This window comes from Photinus pyralis, unplaced genomic scaffold, assembly GCF_008802855.1.
Source record: "Photinus pyralis isolate 1611_PpyrPB1 unplaced genomic scaffold, Ppyr1.3 Ppyr1.4_LG4, whole genome shotgun sequence".
NCBI lineage: Eukaryota > Metazoa > Arthropoda > Insecta > Coleoptera > Lampyridae > Photinus > Photinus pyralis.
Window position 1 is genome coordinate 10,175,693 of NW_022170511.1, and position 5,818 is coordinate 10,181,510.

The following is a 5,818-nucleotide window of genomic DNA, read 5'->3' on the forward strand; positions in this document are numbered from 1 at the left end:
GTCTATCTACCATCTTTTTGTTTCTCATGGCTGTTAAGCAGTCATACGCTTGCGAAGATTGCTACCTTCATGCAATACGTAGATTTTTCATTTTGTATTATGTATCTTTATGGAAGTATGAATGGATGCCTTTGTATAATTGTTCCAATATTCCCAACCCAGTCATGATTAATGCGTGATATATTTGATTTTCGCGTTCATTTCCCCAGCCTAATTATAGAATTAATATTTCTCTTGTACGACCGTCAAAGAATATTATTTCTGTCTTCAGAGCGCGAAAAAATTTGGGAAATCTCCATTAGTACCCATTAGAGCTTCATAACAGTCCCTTAAATTATCCAATGTTATTTTATATCTTTGCTGCGGGCTGTCTCCCCACCCACAGGACCATCATGATCATGTCCAATTGTTTCTATAAGTGCCTAAGATTTATTTCAATCGAAAGTTCTTTGGAATTTTCAGGAGTTGATTGAAGTCCCCGAGTCCCTCAAATTGCAAAATTTTAAGCCAACATTAGTAAGTTTCAATTTGGATGTGTTTTGAGCTAGCTGGATAGGTGGGTGGTGTAGTAAATTTTAAAATTCATTTTCATTAGTATCTCCAAGCACGTGCAAGTTTTGCAATTTCTTTACAAAACCCATGGGAAAGTACTTACACCTATTTTCTCCGTGAATAGTCTAGAAAGAGAAACAGACTCGTACACTCTGTTTTCTTCTGTAAAATTTCGTCATTAGATAAACCCAAGAAAAAATGTAAATGTAATACATTTTCAAATCGAAATTGTCTCTTTCTTACACGTTCTCTCAAAACTGGAAGCCCTATAGAAATATTGAAGAAAAGGTTATTTTCAAAGTTTAAATAGAAACCGCATAGGAAAATAAGTCAGATGCGATGTTGGATTTTTTTGTAAGTTGATTTAGAGGCTGAAACGGTAGCCGTCGGTATGGGGATTGATCTAAATCCTACTCCAGATTTGTTTGAGTTTTCAATCGCTGAGCAAATGGAAAGAACTCACTCTAATGTGCTGTCGAAGAAACTATCAGAACGCACTTTTCTTTGCATCTTTTTATCACTAAGACCACAGATAAGCCGTTCATAAATTCGAACCATTTCTGCATCGGGTTGGACAAAAACTAAGACATTCGCATCTGAAGTCGAAAAATAATGGTCAACAGACTCACCTTTTTGTTGGTCGCGATGATGGAATTCTTGCGTGCCTAATAGTGGATTTCTTCACAGCATGGTACACTCAGAATCAAGGGCCGATCGAAGGATTTAATGTTGTGTATCTCGGTGGTGTTGGGGAAGTTGCTCGACACGAAAGTAGTTTTCCAGCGGAACTTCCAATCCCGACACTGAGGAATTGTCAAATTATCCGGTGAGGCAAGCCTTGGAAGTAATAGACTTGATGCAGTTCTAGAGGAATAATTTTGCTGATTCAGGGTCTGGGTGAAGGTGCGGACGAGTACCTATGGGTCCACATCTTTTAATAAGTGAGTAGGGACCAATTCCGGGTTGGGTGCCTGGGTAGCCGCTAATTTGGATCTCCTTCCTCTGATCATTTTTACAGGAAAACAGCAATATCTTATCACTTTCGCAAAATCACTTTTCGAGCACTTTAATTAACTCGTGGGTTAATTAACTAAATCGACTGCGCCATGTGGGAGGATTAATTGTGACGTAAAATTGAAGATAAAGAGATACTTGAGAAGAATGCATGATTGTGGTAGAGAAAAGCGATATGAAAGCTTTTTAGGGGAGTCGATGGTATCTGACCGGCTGTCAAACACGATAACTGGCAAACGCTTGTACCGATTCGGTTCCAACTGTTTAAACTTGAGCAACTTCAAAAATTTGTAGTTAATTTTATTATGTACACGTTAAGTGCTGATAATTTGAAGAAAAAGAATTCGTTGCCCCACTCATTTTTTTGAAATATTTGATTTATAAACTAACTTAACGAAAAAACTATAACTGCAAATTAGGGTTATCTTCTTTCACAGAAATTCGTTTTTTTGTTTCATTTTTCGGTCTTGACTTAGTTGTGGAAAAGAATTGTCACACCACTACTTTACTACTTTTCGCGCATGCTTAAATCTAACGCGCAACACCAGTTTTCTAGTAAAACTCGTTTCTAGCAGTTCATTGTTATTAAAGTGAAGTATTTTTCCTATGACATACGTTGTGCGCGTCGAAATACGTAATTTTACAGTAAGGATTGTTTAGTTGTTTCAAGTTTTGTGATCATTTTACTCTAGAGCTGCGCCATCTCTGGCGCACAAAAATATAGGAAAAGAACCAGAAACAACATATCAAAAAACAAAACCGAGGAAAAGCTGTTTATTGCATCCTCTTATGTTGTGGTAGCTGCGGAAAAAGAATTCTGAATCCTGAAAGCCCTCAGATGCGTGCACATTTACGAACTTTCACTCCCCCAAATAGAACCAACTTTTGTATCTGTGGATTTTCAACTGACTCAAAATTCCTAAGCAACACATACCTACAAATAGCAATAAATTTATAAAAATAAAGATTAAGACCGATAAGATACGTCGCCTTCAGAAAAAGTGGCAATTGCATTTTATGTATTTTCCGCAAAAGTTTAATCGTCCGTAACATTACAAAATGGTTCTGTAATCAAAACAAAATCTATAAATTCAGAAACATTGGCGATATTAACGAGTTTAGACCTACATGTGTGAAGACATGAAAATAATCCTTTTACTTACTTTCCTACTTGTCAGGGTGTTACTAAAGCAGGTACGAAATTTAAATAACGACGTCTCTAGCTAAAATTGCAGGTGCCTCTCGACATGAACAACATTTTTTTTGACGCAATCTCTGATGAGGACAACGAAGAGTGCAGGGAGAAGTCCGAGGTATCGCGACCTTACTTGAGCGAATCGCTACAGGCCACAACACTTCCTTTTGATCCAAGTTTTAAGGCATACATTACGTGCATCTACGAAAAGTTGGGTTTAATGCGAAAGAATGGGACCTTTAATAAAGAAAGGATTTAACTGTATATACCATTTTGTGCATCGGCTTTAGGCGGTGCTCCAAAATTTACCGATCGATCGCCAATGTCGTCAGAAATAAAGTGCAGATGTGTCGAAGCTCTATGTAATAACCTATTGATTCCTTACGTCAAAATTTCTCGAAAACGTATAGGTAGTGTCTGAGAAGGTACTCACAAATAGAAAATGGAAGGTATGTGTGGATGGGGAATTTATTTGTTTATCATTTTCAAGGTTCAAACTTTGTTCATATAAGTGCAGACCAAATTTAAATTGTTTGTTAATGAAAAATTCTTCTGCAATGTATGAGAACTAATTTGCCAACAAAGCTACCCAATGGAGCAGGCGAACTAAGCGGGAAAAATTGAAATAAAAATACCAACACATTAAGGAGTAGCTTAAGCAATCCCCGCTTAATAATAGGGAAAATTTGACCTATATGTCCGTTCTTTGATAGCCGGCAATCAGTTTCTAACTGCCACTTACTTGCTATAAGTTTGCGTGTATCAAAATAATTACGTTGGAGTGCCAAAAAATCTGCAATTTTTAGTGGAATAAATTCATTATAACTCCGCATATTCCGAACTGTCAATACAGTTAAAACAGGCTATAATTACTTAACTCTGCTGCGTCCAATATCCTATTCCCGCACGCAACTGAGAACCTAAAATTACGTGTTTGTACAACTGATATGCATGAATCTCTAATGGCCGGTGTGGAAAGGCAAACATTTCTTATTCAGCTACCTCTCTTGAATCAAATAAACACACTCATGAAACTAACCGCGCCACATCGTTTTCCGAATGCTGCAGAAGTCATGCCCGCAATATTAATTATTACCTTCAGTACGCATAAAAATATCCGAATAATTTCTATTAATTTTTCATGCTGTGCAGGTAATTGGCACAATTATAACCATAATCTGCATAGTAATCATCATTATGGCCGCCTTTTCCGTGTAATTACAGAAAAACTTATCGTGACTGCATTTGATTCCTAGCTCTATACGGTCACACTCATTAATAATGGAGGTATAGTGCTATCTGCTAATTTATTTCGACTTTTTGAAAGGCTCCCCCTTAAAGTTCTTAAAGGGCTTCAAGCAGTGAATTTGATAACCTAATTTCGACTGTGCGCTTAAACACAGTTATATTGAGAACTGTCATCTTTTATTATTTATTGTAAAATTAGATAATTCTAGTATTATATACGATGGCCATCATTTGCTCATTATTTAAAATTAGGCCTCTGTTCTACCTAGTAATTGATACTTACAGATAATTGCGCTCCCTGTTTAATGTTTTACGTTTTGGATCAATTACCAAATCTTCATTAATTGTTATTTTACTTACCTATTTTGTCATTTAATTTGTGGATCACTATTTCGCTTTTTTAAGGTAGATTTTTCTGGAGTAGAAACCAAGTAAAAACCGTTCTACATATATCTAGGTTTACATGTTGATGATGATATGTTATGGCCACGGAGAAAAATGTCCTCATACACTGCTGGGAGCGTGATGCCAAGCTTAGCTGCGTACAATACTGTGCAGCAAGTTGGACATTCATGAATCCAAGGAAAAGAATAGCGAAGTGCTTTATATCGACTGTTATGCTGTACGGATATGAAACGTGGACAATTTTAAAAAAAGTTAAGAAAAGAATTGAAGATATGGAAATATGGATTTGAAGAGGAATGCTTGGAATATAGTGGTCTGACAGGATTAGGAACGAATAGGTACTAGAAATAATAGGAGCAGGAATATCTTTGAATAACAGTTTTTAGAAGGAAGAGAATGTGGCTTGGTCAACGGTCATGTGCTAAGAGGGAATAGTTTGCAGAAAGACAAGATTGAAGGAACCATGGAGGGTATAAGGAAAAGAGGAAGAAGACAAGTGAAGATGCCATTTGGTGTTTAATGTCACGACGCGCAGCGGAGTGCCTTTAAATTTTTCAAGTTGGTAGTTGCAACATCCAAATCCAATAAAGTTTATTATAAAGAATATGAAATAGTATATTACGTAACGAGTGTTGAAAGCGAGTGTGAAAAGTGGCTTTCAAACGAGTCATGTACAGTATTTTTCCTACGACTCTCCATACAACCAAAAATCTACTTACATAATGAAACAAAAGTTATTTTTTTTTCGAACCAACTACTAAAACTATCTAAAAATACGAAATAGATTCAATTTCTCTTTAACGAACTGTTATAATTACTTTAGCAAAGACTAAAGAGGTACTCTTGTCGATTGGAGCTTCTGCAAAAAATTTACTAATATTATTAGACGTACGCTACTTTTCATACCTCAGCCGCACTTTAGTTGATAGTAATTCGAGTGTAGTGGATTTTGCCTCTTCCCTGATGTTGGGTGGAGTACCCTCTACATCCATGAAAGAACCAATTTCCGCCATTAAAATTAAGTAAGGAATTAAACGCGTAGCACAAGGGAATAAACTCAAGAATAAACTAATCGCAATTTTAGAGTTTGACGTACGCCTACTACGTTGATGTTACAAGAAGATTAGACTACTACGAAAGCAAAACGTAACATGCGATTTGCTTTCTAATATATGGTACATCTTATGAGAAAGCAAATCACACGGGTGCGTTTTGTTTTCCATTATATTTTGCCATAAATGAACGAAATTGTCAATTTTCAGGTAAACATAATTGTACGACATACAGGGTGACAATTTGAAAACTTACCACCCCTCATATCTTAGTAAATAAACGAGATATTTAAAAAAATCAAAATCCGTTTCGGTAATTCGGAGGGGGAATCACAATGACATAGTTGGCGAC

General features: G+C 36.3%; 1 long non-coding RNA gene across 1 annotated transcript; it reads left to right on the top strand.

The window, feature by feature from the left end:
• Positions 1–2,126: 2,126 nt before the first annotated feature.
• On the top strand, positions 2,127–2,941 carry LOC116169910. The gene is made up of 3 exons (XR_004145114.1): positions 2,127–2,211; positions 2,259–2,760; positions 2,802–2,941. It is a non-coding gene; the product is annotated as an uncharacterized LOC116169910 (long non-coding RNA).
• Positions 2,942–5,818: the final 2,877 nt, after the last annotated feature.